Source organism: Balaenoptera ricei, chromosome 6 (assembly GCF_028023285.1).
Source record: "Balaenoptera ricei isolate mBalRic1 chromosome 6, mBalRic1.hap2, whole genome shotgun sequence".
Lineage (NCBI taxonomy): Eukaryota > Metazoa > Chordata > Mammalia > Artiodactyla > Balaenopteridae > Balaenoptera > Balaenoptera ricei.
In genome coordinates this window covers 75,977,377-75,994,108 of record NC_082644.1, presented here as the reverse complement: position 1 = coordinate 75,994,108, position 16,732 = coordinate 75,977,377, and the positions used below count along the sequence as shown (strand labels likewise).

General features: G+C 37.7%; 1 protein-coding gene across 13 annotated transcripts in view; it reads right to left on the bottom strand.

Moving 5' to 3' along the window:
• Positions 1–16,732, bottom strand: part of TMC1 (transmembrane channel like 1) — a 395,885-nt gene that overhangs the window by 164,200 nt on the left and 214,953 nt on the right. For 11 of the 13 annotated variants that reach the window (XR_009503683.1, XM_059924903.1, XM_059924912.1 and 8 more), the window contains one exon: positions 3,289–3,540. The exons of 1 other annotated variant lie outside the window; for it this stretch is intronic. The gene's annotated coding sequence lies outside the window, so the exon portion shown is untranslated. Of the gene's footprint in view, positions 1–1,988; positions 2,053–3,288; positions 3,541–16,732 lie in introns of all 13 variants that reach the window. One more of the 13 variants, XM_059924901.1, reaches the window with a different exon arrangement.

Here is a 16,732-nt window from a genome sequence, read left to right as displayed (position 1 = left end):
ATGTAAATTGATACAGCCACTATGGAGAACAGTATGGAGGTTCCTTAAAAAATTAAAAATAGAACTACCATACGACCCAGCAATCCCACTACTGGGCATATACCCTGAGAAAACCATAATTCAAAAAGAGTCATGTACCACAATGTTCATTGCAGCTCTATGCACAATAGCCAGGACATGGAAGCAACCTAAGTGTCCATCGACAGATGAATGGATAAAGATGTGGCACATATATACAATGGAATATTACTCTGCCATAAAAAGAAACAAAACTGAGTTATTCGTAGTGAGGTGGATGGACCTAGAGTCTGTCATACAGAGTGAAGTAAGTCAGAAAGAGAAAAACAAATACCATATGCTAACACATATATATGGAATCTAAAAAAAAAAAAAAAAATGGTTCTGATGAACCTAGGGGCAGGACAGTAATAAAGACACAGACATAGAGAATAGACTTGAGGACACAGGGAGTGGGAAGGGTAAGCTGGGATGAAGTGAGAGAGTGGCATGGACTTATATACACTACCAAATGTAAAATGGATAGCTAGTGGGAAGCAGCCACATAGCACAGGGAGATCAGCTCGGGGGGAGAGGGAGGGTGGGAGGGAGATGCAAGAGGGAGGAGATATGGGGATATATGTATATGTATAGCTGATTCACTTTCTTATAAAGTGGAAACTAACACACCATTGTAAAGCAATGATACTCCAATAAAGATGTTTAAAAAAAAAAGAATTAGCTATAACCACAGTTGAGAAAAGAAAGCCTGTATTTTCCAAAGGCAAGAGAATAAAGTACTCTGTAAAATATCACATGATCTAATCATCTGCTGCTTAATTTTTTTTGTTGTTTGCTCCACTAATACTGCTGAAGGTATTTGGGGACCTGAAATTACTATAAATAAAAGTACTGCTATCCCTGATGGCAAAAGAAAAGAACTTTTGGAACATGCTCTACTTTTCATTGCCAAAATTATATTCTCTTGGGCCACACTAAAGAAGTACGTGAAATCTTCCCAGTTGAAAATCAGATTTAAACCAGTGGTACGTTCAGCCCCAGCGTGTGCACACATGCTCGCGTGCACACAAACACGCACACATACCAGAAGTTCTCTGAAGCTCAGCTTCTGTTTATCGCACAGCCAAGAATCGTACGTGCCTTCTGTGTGCCTTCCTTGAGGCTAAAAGGCATTTACATCCATCTGCCAACCAGATGAACCCAGGGAAAAAGTCACAAAGTCTACACAAATGAGGATGACACAAGTATTTGTGCAGAATAAATTTGCCAAGATTTTTTTCCCTCTACCCTTATCCCATACCCCATGCAAGCTGTTTTTAAGTCCCACATACTGCAGTTTCCCTTCTGCTGACAGCTCAAATCATCTCCTCCAGGACTTTGTGTTCTCAGGCCGCATTCCAGGCAATTCTCCATGATTAAATGTAGAACGTGTAGCCCCTAGTATGGTGCTAAGCACAACAAAACGTGCTCAATGCACAAGCGTTCGTTTCTAACTTTTCAAACCCCTCTGAGCACTCACAGAATTATCCTCCACACCTTTCCACACAGGGTCAAAGTTATTGCCCCAGGCAGGGCTTCTCAAATGCTGAGAAATGCCCACAAAATTTCCATTTTAGAGGCTTCTAATATCTTAAAATATGAAAAAATGCCAAAACCAGATGTTTAAAGATAATAGTACCTTTTAAACTTTTACACCTAACAAAAGAATGTTTTTAAATATAATATACTCGATGGTGATATTTACAAGGTAACTATAGAATCTATAAAAAAATGTTACAGCCAGTATAGCCCAGGAATGCAACAGGAGTCAAACATGCATGCTATTCCTCACCTTCCAAGTTTGTTAATCGTGTTTTGTTTATGTGTAAAGGCTCATTGGGAAGTGACATTTGAAATATAAATTTCAAGTCCTTTGAAACGTAAACTCTTCATTCAAAAAGCCTAACTCCCATCCTCATCATAGTGCTTACCTCCACGCATCTTTGGCAAGGAAACCACAAGCAAATAATGAAAGAGTTAGGGATAAGATTTGCCCTGAAAAGAAGGGGGAAAGAGAGACTTAGAGGAGCCAAATGCAGCCATCATGTCCAGATCTACTTACAGGTTGAATTGAAAAGAATTTCTTTCCACAACCCCCTGGCAACTCATTCCCTGTTGCCAAGGAGGCCTTGACCTCCCCCTTGGATAAGCAGAGCCCCACACCAGCCTCCCAAGAGAGTGAACTGTCATGGGAGCTCTGACAATCAGGCCAATGAATTATCAGGCTATGACTAGAATAATTTTCCCTAGACTTTTCTGGTGAAAGTAAGCTATTCCTCCTGCAGAGATGCTTCAGGAGTTTATAACTTGTAAACTGAGATTGTTTTTCTGAAGTAATTACAAGGCACCAATGAACACTGAACACTGAGTACTATTTTAAATGATGAGCTATTTTACTTTCAAGAGAAATAAACAATGAGAGATTTAAAGTGATTATAATGACAGACAAACACACAGAGTAATGCATTTATAACTGGAAACTGCAGGTTAAAGTATGACACTAAATATATACCAGGACATGATATACCCATGCTTTTGTGGAATTGTAAGGTTCATGACATGATGTGATTGTTTTATGGGTTACTGAATTGTAGAAAAAATTATATACAGACGAATAGTATGCAGAAAGTCAGCATGATGCAGTAAAACAGCATGGGATTTGGTGTCCTTCTCATCTTCTCCTCTCTCCTTATCTCTGCAATCTGGCGTCTGCCCCCATCATTGCCTAGCCCCTAGTTTCCCTGAAACTACTTTTACCAACAAGGTAAACTCACTGTTGCTCAATCCAAAGAACACTTTTCAGTCTTTGTCTTACTTGATCTCCCTCTACAGTATTTGACTCTGTGGAAAATGCCCTCTTTCTTCATACTCTCATTCTTGACTTCCTTAACATTCACCTCTCTTGGATGTCATCTGATAACTCCTTCTCAGTCTCCTTGCAAATTCTTCTTTCGTCTTGATCGCTTCAGTGTTATTGCTAAAGGTGCCACTGTGGGTTCTTTTTTTTCTTCTCAATGTACATTATCTCCCTGATGACTTCATCTATGACTTCAAGTGCTTTCTCCTTGCTAAAGGACTTCCTGATCTGTACCACCATGTCTGATCTCTCTCCTGAGCTCCAGAACTATAGAGCTAACTGCCTATCAGACATTGTATCAGTTATCTATTACTGTAAAACAAACCACCCCCAAATAGTAACTCAAATCAATGGTAATTATTTATTTTACTCACAAGTCTGGAGGTCAGCTTGGCTCAGCTGGTAGTTCTGACTGCATGCAGGTCCCTCACGTAGTTGTGGTCAGACAATGGTTGGGGCTGACAGCATCTCAAAGTCTTCTTCATTCAATTGTCTGTTACCCAGGATGGAAGCCTTCAATAGCTGGAGACTTGAACTCTGGGCCATCTCTCTCTATATGTAAGTATGTGGTCATTCCATGTGGTGGCCCCAGGGTAGGCAGACTTCTTACATGATAGCTGAAAGCTCTGAAAAAGAACCCATGTTCAGAACCGATCTAACATTCAGAGCAAGGCCACGTTAGTCTCCTATTGGACACAATCTCACAGAATACCAACCTTAGACAAGGTTACTCTGGGATCATGACAGGATGAAATAAATAAAGGCCTCTTCATAACTTTGTGTAAGTACAGACAAAAGACATATCACTATGGCAACTGCAAAATGTCCAACCATAGAATTACCCCCACATTCTGACAACACACAATCTAGACCAAATTTCTTTCTTAAACCTTCCCCCAAATCACCCAACCAAATCCCAAATCCTATAATGAGTTCTTTCTAACACATTCCTACTGAAACATCCTGTGGTTTCCCGTGATATGCATTCTCCTTTTCTACAAAGTAACAAATGCAACTTGTTTAGCTACAACTGTGTTCCTGGTGGGCTTTGACTGAAGGGCACTGACAGCTCCCAATATTATTCCATTTTATGGATGTATCCTCGTTTATTTAACTAATCCTTTATTGTTGAGCTTTTAACTTCTATGTCAGTCAAGGTCCAGTTGGGAGACAGAAACCACAACAGTTATTTGAACAGGGAAAAATTAATACCCCCAAAAAAAACTACTAAAAGAGGTAAGAGTGGGCTCTAAGGGGGCTCTAACTTTAAATTACTTGCTCTTTTAATTTGTGATAGTTGGACCTCTTACAGCCCACTTTTACCTCTTTTAGTAGTTATTTTGGGGGGGTATTAATTTTTCCCTGTTCAAATAACTGTTGTGGTTTCTGTCTCCCAACTGCACCTTGACTGATACAGAACTTAAAAGCTCAACAATAAAGGATTAGTGAAATAAACGAGGATACATCCATAAAATGGAATAATATTGGGAGCTGTCAGTGCCCTTCAATCAAAGCCCACCAGGAACAAAATAAAGAAAAATAATAAAATAAACAAAATAAAAACAAAAATAAAGAAATGGGACATAATTAAACTCAAAAGCTTTTGCAGAGCAAAGGAAACCATAAACAAAACAAAAAGACAACCCACAGAATGGGAGAAAATATTTGCAAACGTCGTAACCTACAAGGGATTAGTCTTCAAAATTTACAAGCAGCTCATGCAGCTCAATATCAAAAAAAAAAAAAAAACCCAATCAAAAAATGGGCAGAAGACATTAAATAGACATTTCTCCAGAGAAGACATACAGATGGCCAAGAGGCACATGAAAATATGTTCAACATTGCTAATTATTAGAGAAATGCAAATCAAAACTGTAATGAGATATCACCTCATACCAGTCAGAATGGCCATCATTAAAAAAATCTACAAACAATAAATGCTGGAAAGGGTGTGAAGAAAAGGGAACCCTCCTACACTGTTGGTGGGAATGTAAATTGGTACAGTCACTGTGGAGAACAGTATGGAGGCTCCTTAAGCAACTAAAAATAGAGCGACCATATGATCTAGCAATCCCACTGCTGGGCATATATCCAGAAAAAAACATGGTTCAAAAGGATACATGCACTCCAATGTTCATTGCAGCACTGTTTACAATAGCCAAGACATGGAAACAACCTAAGTGTCCATCGACAGATGAATGGATGAAGAAGATGTGGTACATATATGCAAAGGAATATCACTCAGCCATTAAAAAGAATGAAATAGGGCCATTTGCAGCAACATGGATAGACCTGGAGATTATCATACTAAGTGAAGTAAGTCAGACAGAGAAAAACAAATATCATATGATATCACTTATATGCAGAATCTAAAAAAAAGATACAAATGAACTTATTTATAAAACAGAAACAGACTCACAGACTTAGAGAACAACTTACGGTTACCGGGGGGGGGGGGGGGGGAAGGGTTGAAGGGAGGGATAGATTGGGAGTTTGGGATTGACAAGTACACACTGCTATATTTAAAACAGATTACCAACAGGACCTACTGTATAGCACAGGGAACGCTCTTAATATCCTGTAATAACCTAAATGGGAAAAGAATTTGAAAAAGAATAGATACATGTATATGTATAACTGAATCACTTTGCTGTACACCTGAAACTAACACGACATTGTTAATCAACTATGCTCCAATTAAAAAAAAAAAAGCAGGTACTACCTCTAGCCTGAGGAATAGGGACAATAAAGGACTAGGAGAAGCCCTCTGGGCCCCAAGGCTGAGATTCAAACGTGGCAAAAAAAAAAAAAAACTTGGCTGAGGGCACAGGCTGGCACTGATCTGTAAAAACAGTTCATCACTGCTGCTGGGTGTGGATAGGCAGGAGCTGGTAGGCAGGAGCTGGTCTGCAGGAGTGACCTGCCTTTGCTGGTTGGTGTGGGCGGGCCAGAGTGTGTCTGTTGAAGTGGCCAGCATTGCTTGTGGGTGCAGACAGCTGAAGCTGCTCTCAAGTGGCTGCAGATAGGCAGAGATGGCCTGAGGGTGCAGCTCAAGCTCCTGCTTATGGCTGTGGGGCTCAGAATGTATACGGAGGGCTGGAACCTGGAAGAGAAGTGTTTTCTTGCAACTACTGCACCCAGTGCCCTCTACTGATGAAATGAATATCCCGCCAGCTGGCAAAAGAAATGTTTATAGGACTTAGCTAGAGTAACACAAAGGAAGACAAAGAAGGGTGAATTTGGAGCTCAGAGACAATAAACTGATAACTGGCACCTTGTAAGTTTTCACTGTTATAACTATTATCAACATTCACATAAATCTTTATGGATATCTTATTATTTTCCTTAGGATAAATTACTGAGTCCAAAGACTCAAACATTTAAACAACTTTGGATATATAATAATAATAATAATAATAATAAAACTTTTCCATAAAGCTGGGCAAATTTATGTTCATTCCAGCAGAATATGAATATATGAAGAACAAGCACACTCTGAGCAGTTCTAGGAAGCTGATGTGTTGGAACAAATCCTTACACAGTGAGTGATCTTAGCTGACTGCCCAGCTTAGCCAGCTCCTGTTCTCCACTCATTTTTTTGTGGAGTCTTTCTCTAAGGTGATTTTGTGGGTTTTTTGTTTGTTTGTTAAAATAGCTAGCAAAGCAGAGATAAAACTAAGATTCTAAAGTTGGAAAAAAATTTTTAATGAAACATGAGACTATCCACAAATGACATCTGATTCTTGAAAAAAATGTGATTCAGGAAAGCCAAGGTCCATGTCCACATTTTGAAATTGAGGGCTTGGGACATATTTAGGACGTCTCCTCACTAATGTCAAGGTTCTCATACACTAACTTGCAGGTTTGTTATGAGGATCAGTAATGACATATATAAAACACCCAGGAGGAGTCAATACATAGTAGCTTTATTTCCCGAGAGCATTGCTGTTAAACTGCTAAGAATCCAAGTGTATATATTTTCCATATATATATATATATATATATATATATATATGCCAAAGTTGTTTTCATTAACGATGTAAGTACAACTCCTCATTCCCGAGCTATAAATGTGCTACAATAAAGTTATGCCCTGATGACTATTAATTACAGATTTGATGGTATTTCTTTCCAGCTTCTTAACAAATACCATTTGTCTTTAACTGCATTCACTGCAATAAAATCTCAATGCAATGATCGAAAGTGGAAGGGAATCAGATATTACATGTTCTTTGCATTTGTCTTTGTTCCCAATGCACTTAATTTTTATTACCATTTGGGCACTTATCCTGCCTATGCTGTGACAGGCGGGGATACTCACCACTATACTAATGAGGAAAATGACTATCTTGCCTACATTGTAATAAACCATTTACATGTGTCTTCATTTTAAGAAGACTCCGTGAAGCAAAAGCCCATTTGGAGTAATTATCAATATTTCTAGCATTGTGCTTTATATGTGTAAGTTCCTTAAATATCAGGGGTGCAAACACAAATGCTTTCATGGACCAGGTATGTTATCATAAATAAATGAAACTGGAATAACTTAAAATAGTAGGGATCCATGGGGGACATACAAAATTGGAGAAAGCTTACCCCATCTAAAGACATTTATACAAAATAAAATAAATTAAATTAAATGATAAAATAAAACAAAAGATACTAGGGGAAAAAATCTACAACCTGCATTAGACTGTTAGCCCACTTATGACTTCTGTATGAATCTTGGGTAAACTGAATTAGATGCTGAAGTAGTGTTAAGAAAGAACTAAAACTGGGTTCACCAAAGAAAATCAGGACTCATTTCTGAGCCAGAAGTCCCACTGATTCTAGCTCAGTCCCTGGAGCTCCTCACTCTCTAACTCCCTTTGGCTTCCATGATGCCAGCACCTCCCCATTCTTCCCCATATCATTCCCCCCCGTGCACTGCATTTGAGGCGTTAATTTTTTTTTTTTACTGTAAAACTCACTAACATAAAATACACTGTTTTAACCATTAAAAAGTGTAAAATTTATGGCATTTAGTACATTCAAATGCTTTGCAACCATCACCACTATCTAGTTTCAAAACATTTTCATCATCCCAAAAAGAGACCCTACCATTAAACAGTCACTCCCCATGTCACTCTCCCCCAGTGCCTGGCAACCACTGGTTTCTTTCTGTGAGAACTTTGTTTTTGTTTTTTATTGCATCCTCAGTTCAGCCAACATCCAAAGTAAATTAGATCAGAACTCAAGTCTGATAAGATGAGAAAACAGAGCACTGAGTTGGGGCACAAAAGAAGCTCTCCAGTTGTGCTTTCTGGATTCAAAGTTAGGATAGGAGGGAACACTAGTGATAAGCCCCTTTGCTCTCCTCAGTCTGGCTAAAGAGTCCATCAACTCACTCCAGAATAAAAAGATATGACAGGTCTCCTATTCTCTCAGTTTTTAACTGCAGTTTCACTTTCTTCTATCTAGTTTTTTTATTCTTTTTAACACAAATATGTTCTAACTTGCAACTTATTGAAATACAATTAATTTGAAGATTGAAGTTTGAGGTAATTTCCCTACTGAAGTTTTTTTCCTGTTCTCTCTTGGTCATTTCTCTTCTTTTTCCCTAAATTGTGGCTGATTATATATTCTGTTGCCCCTCCAAATGCTATTGCTTTATGCTTTGAGTCAGCTGAAAATGAGTTTACTATGCCTGGTATAAACACTCGCACAATCTTTCTTGTATCAAAGTGCTTTCCTTGGCTGAATCGGGATTGTCGATTGATGGTGTCAGTCTCCTTGGAACCATGTGAGGCACTCTGGATTGGGAGGAGTCCCCTCTGAGGCTGAATCTCTCTAAATGGTGAATTGCCAGCTAGTTATACCAATACATCGAAATACCTCTTGAGGTGCAACGTAATCACTATAAATCTACACTGACCAGATCTTGGGATTCTTGGAGGTCAATCTTTTAGTCACTTATTCATCAGTCCATGATAAATTCACTTGTACCAAATTTGGCCATTTTTCTTTCTTTTTTTTTTTTTTTAACACCTTTATTGGAGTATAATTGCTTTACAATGATGTGTTAGTTTCTGCTTTATAATGAAGTGAATCAGCTATACATATACATATATCCCCATATCTCCTCCCTCTTACGTCTCCCTCCCACCCTCCCTATCCCACCCCTCTAGGTGGTCACAAAGCACCGAGCTGATCTCCCTGTGCTATGTGGCTGCTTCCCACTAGCTATCTATTTTACATTTGGTAGTGTATATATGTCCACGCCACTCTCTCACTTTGTTCCAGCTTACCCTTCCCCCTCCCCGTGTTCTCAAGTCCATTCTCTACGTCTGCATCTTTATTCCTCTCCTGCCCCTAGGTTCTTCATAACCTTTTTTTTTAGATTCCATATATATGTGTTAGCACATGGTGTTTGTTCTTCTATTTCTGACTTACTTCACTCTGTATGACAGACTCTAGGTCCATCCACCTCACTACAAATAACTCAATTTCGTTTCTTTTTATGGCTGAGTAATATTCCATTGTATATATGTGCCACATCTTTATCCATTCATCTGTTGATGGACACTTAGGTTGCTTCCATGTCCTGGCTATTGTAAACAGAGCTGCAATGAACTTTGTGGTAGATCACTCTTTTTGAATTATGGTTTTCTAAGGGCATATGCCCAGTAGTGGGATTGCTGGGTCATGTGGTAGTTCTATTTTTAGTTTTTTAAGGAACCTCCATACTGTTCAACATAGTGGCTGTATCAATTTACATTCCCACCAACAGTGCAAGAGGGTTCCCTTTTCTCCACACCCTCTCCAGCATTTATTGTTTGTAGATTTTTGGATGATGGTCATTCTGACTGGTGCGAGGTGTTACCTCATTGTAGTTTTGATTTGCATTTCTCTAATGATTAGTGATGTTGAGCATCCTTTCATGTGTTTGTTGGCAATCTGTATATCTTCTTTGGAGAAATGTCTATTTAGGTCTTCTGCCCATTTTTGGATTGGGTTGTTTGTTTTTGTGAGATGGAGCTGCATGAGCTGCTTGTAAATTTTGGAGATTAATCCTTTGTCAGTTGCTTTGTTGGCAAATATTTTCTCCCATTCTGAGGGTTGTCTTTTGGTCTTGTTTATGGTTTCCTTTGCTGTGCAAAAGCTTTTAAGTTTCATTAGGTCCCATTTGTTTATTTTTGTTTTTATTTCCATTTCTCTAGGAGGTGGGTCAAAAGGATCTTGCTGTGATTTATGTCATAGAATGTTCTGCCTATGTTTTCCTCTAAGAGTTTTATAGTGTCTGGTCTTACATTTAGGTCTTTAATCCATTTTGAGTTTATTTTTGTGTATGGTGTTAGGGAGCGTTCTACTTTCAATCTTTTACATGCAGCTGTCCAGTTTTCCCAGCACCACTTATTGAAGAGGTTGTCTTTTCTCCATTGTATACGCTTGTCTCCTTTATCAAAAATAAGGTGACCATATATGCGTGGGTTTATCACTGGGCTTTCTATCCTGTTCCATTGATCTATATTTCTGTTTTTGTGCCAGTACCATACTGTCTTGATTACTGTAGCTTTGTAGTATAGTCTGAAGTCAGGGAGCCTGATTCCTCCAGCTCTGTTTTTCTTTCTCAAGATTGCTTTGGCTATTCGGGTTCTCTTGTGTTTCCATACAATTTGTGAAATTTTTTGTTCTAGTTCTGTGAAAAATGCCATTGGTAGTTTGATAGGGATTGCATTGAATCTGTAGATTGCTTTGGGTAGTATAGTCATTTTCAAAATGTTGATTCTTCCAATCCAAGAACATGGCATACCTCTCCAACTGTTTGTATTGTCTTTAATTTCTTTCAACAGTGTCTTATAGTTTTCTGCATACAGGTCTTTTGTCTTCTTAGGTAAGTTTATTCCTAGGTATTTTATTCTTTTTGTTGCAATGGTAATGGGAGTGTTTCCTTAATTTCTCTTTCAGATGTTTCATCATTAGTGCATAGGAATACAAGAGATTTCTGTGCATTAATTTTGCATCCTGCTACTTTACCAAATTCATTGATTAGCCGTAATAGTCTTCTGGTAGCATCTTTAGAATTCTCTATGTGTAGTATCATGTCATCTGCAAACAGTGACAGCTTTACTTCTTTTCCAATTTGGGTTCCTTTTATTTCTTTGTCTTCTCTGATTGCTGTGGCTAACACTTCCAAAACTATGTTGAATAATTGTGGTGAGAGTGGGTAACCTTGTCTTGTTCCTGATCTTAGAGGAAATGGTTTCAGTTTTTCACCATTGAGAATGATGTTGGCTGTGCGTTTGTCATATACGGCGTTTATTATGTAGAGGTAAGTTCCCTCTATGCCTACGTTCTGGAGGGTTTTTATCATAAATGGGTGTTGAATTTTGTCGCAAGCTTTTTCTGCATCTACTGAGAAGATCATATGGTTTTTCTCCTTCAATATGTTAATTTGGTGTTATCACATTGATTGATTTGAGTACATTGAAGAATGCTTGCATTCCTGGGATAAACCCCACTTGATCATGGTGCATGATCCTTTTAATGTGCTGTTGGATTCCGTTTGCTAGTATTCTGTTGAGAATTTTTCCATTTATGTTCATCAGTGATATTGGCCTGTAGTTTTCTTTCTTTCTGACACCTTTGTCTGGTTTTGGTATCAGGGTGATGGGGGCCTCGTAGAATGAGTTTGGGAGTGTTCCTCCCTCTGCTATATTTTGGAAGAGTTTGAGAAGGATAGGTGTTAGCTATTCTCTAAATGTTTGACAGAATTTGCCTGTGAAGCCATCTGGTCCTGGGCTTTTGTTTGTTGGAAGATTTTTAATCACAGTTTCAATTTCAGTGCTTGTGATTGGTCTGTTTATATTTTCTACTTCTTCCTGGTTCAGTCTTGGAAGGTTGTGCTTTTCCAAGAATTTGTCCTTTTCTTTCAGGTTGTCCATTTTATTGGCATATAGTTGCTTGTAGTAGTCTCTCATGATCCATTGTATTTCTGCAGTGTCAGTTGTTACTTCTGCTTTTTCATTTCTAATTCTGTTGATTTGAGTCTTCTCCCTTTTTTTCTTGATGAGTCTGGCTAATGGTTTATCAATTTTGTTTATCTTCTCAAAGAACCAGCTTTTAGTTTTATTAATCTTTGCCATTGTTTCCTTCATTTCTTTTTCATTTATTTCTGATCTGATCTTTATGATTTCTTTCCTTCTGCTAACTTTGGGGGTTTTCTTTTTGTTCTTCTTTATCTAATTGCTTTAGGTGTAAGGTGAGGTTGTTTATTTGAGATGTTTCTTGTTTCTTGAGGTAGGATTGTATTGCTATAAACTTCCCTCTTAGAACCGCTTTTGCTGCATCCCATAGGTTTTTGGTCATCATGTTTTCATTGTCATTTGTTTCTAGGTATTTTTTGATTTCCTCTTCGATTTCTTCAGTGATCTCTTGGTTACTTAGTAGTGTATTAGCCTCCATGTGTTTGTATATTTTACAGATTTTTTTCCTGTAATTGATATCTAGTCTCATAGGATTGCAGTCGGAAAAGATCCTTGATACAATTTCAATTTTCTTAAATTTACCAAGGCTTGATTTGTGACCCAAGATATGATCTATCTTGAAGAATGTTCCATGAGCACTTGAGAAGAAAGTACAATCTTTTGTTTTTGGGTGGAATGTCCTAAAAATATCAATTAAGTCCATCTTGTTTAATGTATCATTTAAAGCTTGTGTTTCCTTATTTATTTTCATTTTGGATGATCTGTCCATTGGTGAAAGTGGGGTGTTAAAGTCCCCTACTATGATTGTGTTACTGTCGATTTCCCCTTTTATGGCTGTTAGCATTTGCCTTATGTATTGAGGTGCTCCTATGTTGAGTGCATAAATATTTACAATTGTTATATCTTCTTCTTGGATTGATCCCTTGATCATTATGTAGTGTCCTTCTTTGCCTCTTGTGAATAGTCTTTATTTTAAAGTCTATCTTGTCTGATGTGAGAATTGCTACTCCAGCTTTCTTTTGATTTCCATTTGCATGGAATATCTTTTTCCATCCCCTCACTTTCAGTCTGTATGTGTTCCTAGGTCTGAAGTGGGTCTCTTGTAGACAGCATATATACGGGTCTTGTTTTTGTATCCATTCAGTCAGTCTATGTCTTCTGGTTGGAGCATTTAATCCATTTACATTTAAGGTAATTATCGATACATATGTTCCTATTACCATTTTCTTAATTGTTTTGGGTTTGTTATTGTAGGTCTTTTCCTTCTCTTGTGTTTCCTGCCTAGAGAAGTTCCTTTAGCATTTGTTGTAAAGCTGGTTTGGTGGTGCTGAATTCTCTTAACTTTTGCTTGTTTGTATAGGTTTTAATTTCTCTGTCAAATCTGAATAAGATCCTTGCTGGGTAGAGTAATCTTGGTTGTTGGTTTTTCCCTTTCATCACTTTAAATATGTCCTGCCACTCCCTTCTGGCTTATAGAGTTTCTGCTGAAAGATCAGCTGTTAACCTTATGGAGATTCCCTTGTGTGTTATTTGTTGTTTTTCCCTTGCTGCTTTTAATATTTTTTCCTTGTATTTAATTTTTGACCGTTTGATTAGTATGTGTCTTGGCGTGTTTCTCCTTGGATTTATCCTGTATAGGACTCTCTGCGCTTCCTGGACTTCATTGACTATTTCCTTTCTCATATTAGGGAAGTTTTCACCTATAATCTCTTCAAATATTTTCTCAGTCCCTTTCTTTTTCTCTTCTTCTTCTGGGACCCCTATAATTCGAATGTTGGTATGTTTAATGTTGTCCCAGAGGTCTCTGAGACTGTCTTCAATTCTTTTCATTTTTTTTTTTTTTGTAATTACGAACACTTTTTTAATGACAACAGATGGTAAATTTATACAAGTTACACGTTAGAGTATAATGAATACAAAATCCATCCAGATAACAGTTAGAAAAACATCACTCACAAAAGTAAATCTGATTCAAGTGGGTAAAGAACTCAAGCCCCCCATTTTGATAATTACACGCAGCTTTCAAGGTAGCGCATCTAAAATCTGCCCCTTGTCAGGGCACTATTCAAGGCTACAGCATATTCAGTGACTCTAGTGACTTCAAAGATTCTAACACTTTTAGCATCAAGGTCAAGAGAAATCTTGTAACAGGTTCACTATGCAAAAAAAACAAGAAAATGTGAACGTTTTCTGCAAACTGTAAGGTGCTGTGCAGATGTTAGCTATTGCTATTATTACTGTTCAGTGAGATTTCACTGAACTTGAGAAAAAGGAAGACTAGTCTGTAACTGACAAATATGACCTATAGAACATCTTCAAAGGAACACAGATATTACTTTCAAGCACACGTAGCAACAAAACAGGCAAGGAAAGTGTGGCCAGGAGTGATAGTAAGTTGAGGAATTCCAGAGTACTTTAATGAATATATAAAGGCTTAATCTGTTCACAGGTTACATGTAATATTTATCATTAGGTTCCCAAAGTCCCTGAAAATAATTTATTTTCTCAGGTGACCCTTCCCCCTACAAAAAGGAAAAAGAAATCTTGTCAAGTTGTGAGTGTGCTGCTTCAGGCCAGCTCTTGCAAACACTAGCAGAGGCTGCGTGAATCAACTTGTACCATAGGCAAACCATTTATAAAATGGCCTACCAACAATCTACAACTTCACTTGAGCATAAATAAAACAATAAACATGAACTTGTCTGGAGACAAGAAATATACACTAGATACATTTAAAACAGGATATAAATTCTTTGTCTCATGTACCTCCAGCTTTCATCTTTCCTTGGGTACACCCTATCTGTTTAACTGTTTTTACTGGTCTCCTTGGGTACTCTAGCTGTATATATAAAATATATATGAAAACAGAAAATAAACACCAAACAAGTTAAGCAGTTGCTTTTTGGGCAAAGCTGATGAGATCTTTATGATGAAAATAATCTTATAGTATATTTCTGTTAGATTCCCATGAAATGCAGGTTGGTTTTTTTTTTTTTTCTTTTTTATGGAGGGTTTAAATTTCTTCAGCAATTCAAAACTGAATTCTGCTGTCACATGTAAAATGGTATCCACTTGAAGAGCTAATGACATCAGGTGCATTCTACAGCAGACTTTTCATTTTTTAGTACAATGAGAATAAAGATTATATTCTGGGGGGCAAAATGGGAGGTGAGGTGAAGAAGGTCATGTGTTAAATCAGTAGCCCGTACTGACACTTCAAGTTACACTCCCTAATTGAGGTTATTCTTACAATCAGTTTTCAAACAATAGTGAACATATTCCTACCTTATAACATTTATATAAGGGCTCAATTGTAGCTTTCCTTTCTATACATCCTGAAGTATATACATTGTACAAGAGGAAATCACTGAGACATCTTGAAAAATAAATCTATTTGTCAAATACCATGTTATTTCAACAGCAGCAAACTACTCAGTTAACAGTTAAAACCCTAAGAAAATATTAACTGGTGTGAAAACAAGTGTATATTGTAATAACCCCAAACATCAACCTTAGCATCCGATTCTAACTTTCAAATGCTGGGTACTTTTTCCAAGAGGAAATTACATCTGCTTTTGCATGAATCCCCGATTTAAATACTTGCAGAAACACACCCATGTTATCTACTCAGCAAATGTCTGAAATCAAACAAAACAATCCAACACTGGACATTAACGTTTTGCAAATAGCATAAGATCCCAAAAGTACAAGAAAAACCTTGACATTATAGAAAAAGAAATTAGGTGGACAAATTCTAAGTACAAGGCATCTAAAGAGGGGACCATCTAGAAATCTACCATACAGTACACTAGACTCAATCTGGAGTATCCTACAATTTCATATTAAATTTGTACAATTTTATACCAAAACTGTAGTCTTTTTAAGAAAACATTTTACATTTAGAATAACTACTTAAGACATTTAAACTGTAGATAACATTTAACTATAAACAAGAATAAAAAATAGTCCTACAATAATCATCTTTTATTTCTTCTCAATAATTAAATAAACACAAATGCCTTCTCTGCTTTTATGCCTAACTACCTCTCTACTCCTTTAGTCTCATTCCACAACATCAAAAGTAGGGGTGAACAAACAAAATCAGTAATGGCAAACACTCACAGCAAGGGCCATTGTATTAGGGATTATCAACGACAGGAAATTTGTACAATGAGATATCTAGTTAAGAGTAACCTAGTAGAGAATGGACCCGAGGATACAGGGAGGGGGAAGGGCAAGCTGGGACAAAGCGAGACAGTGGCATGGACACACACACACTACCAAACGCAAAATAGCTAGCTAGTGGGAAGCAGCCACACAGCACAGGGAGATCAGCTCGGCGTCCTATGACCACCCAGAGGGGTGGGTCATTCTTTTTTCTTTATTCTGCTCTGTGGTAGTTATTTCCAATATTTTATCTTCCAGGTCACTTATCCGTTCTTCTGCCTCAGTTATTCTGCTATTGATTCCTTCTAGAGAATTTTTAATTTCATTTATTGTGTTGTTCATCATTGTTTGCTCTTTAGTTCTTCTAGGTCCCTGTCAAACATTTCTTGTATTTCCAAGATTTTGGGTCATCTTTACTGTCATTACTCTGAATGTTTTTTCTGGTAGACTGCCTATTTCCTCTTCATTCGTTTGGTCTGGTGGGTTTTTACCTTGCTCCTTCATCTGCTGTGTGTTTCTCTGTCTTCTCATTTTGCTTAACTTACTGTGTTTGGGGCCTCCTTTTCACAGGTTGCAGGTTTGTAGTTCCCGTTGGTTTTGGTGTCTGCCCCCCAGTAGCTAAGGTTGGTTCAGTGGGTTGTGTAGGCTTCCTGGTAGAGGGGACTGGTGCCTGTGTTCTAGTGGA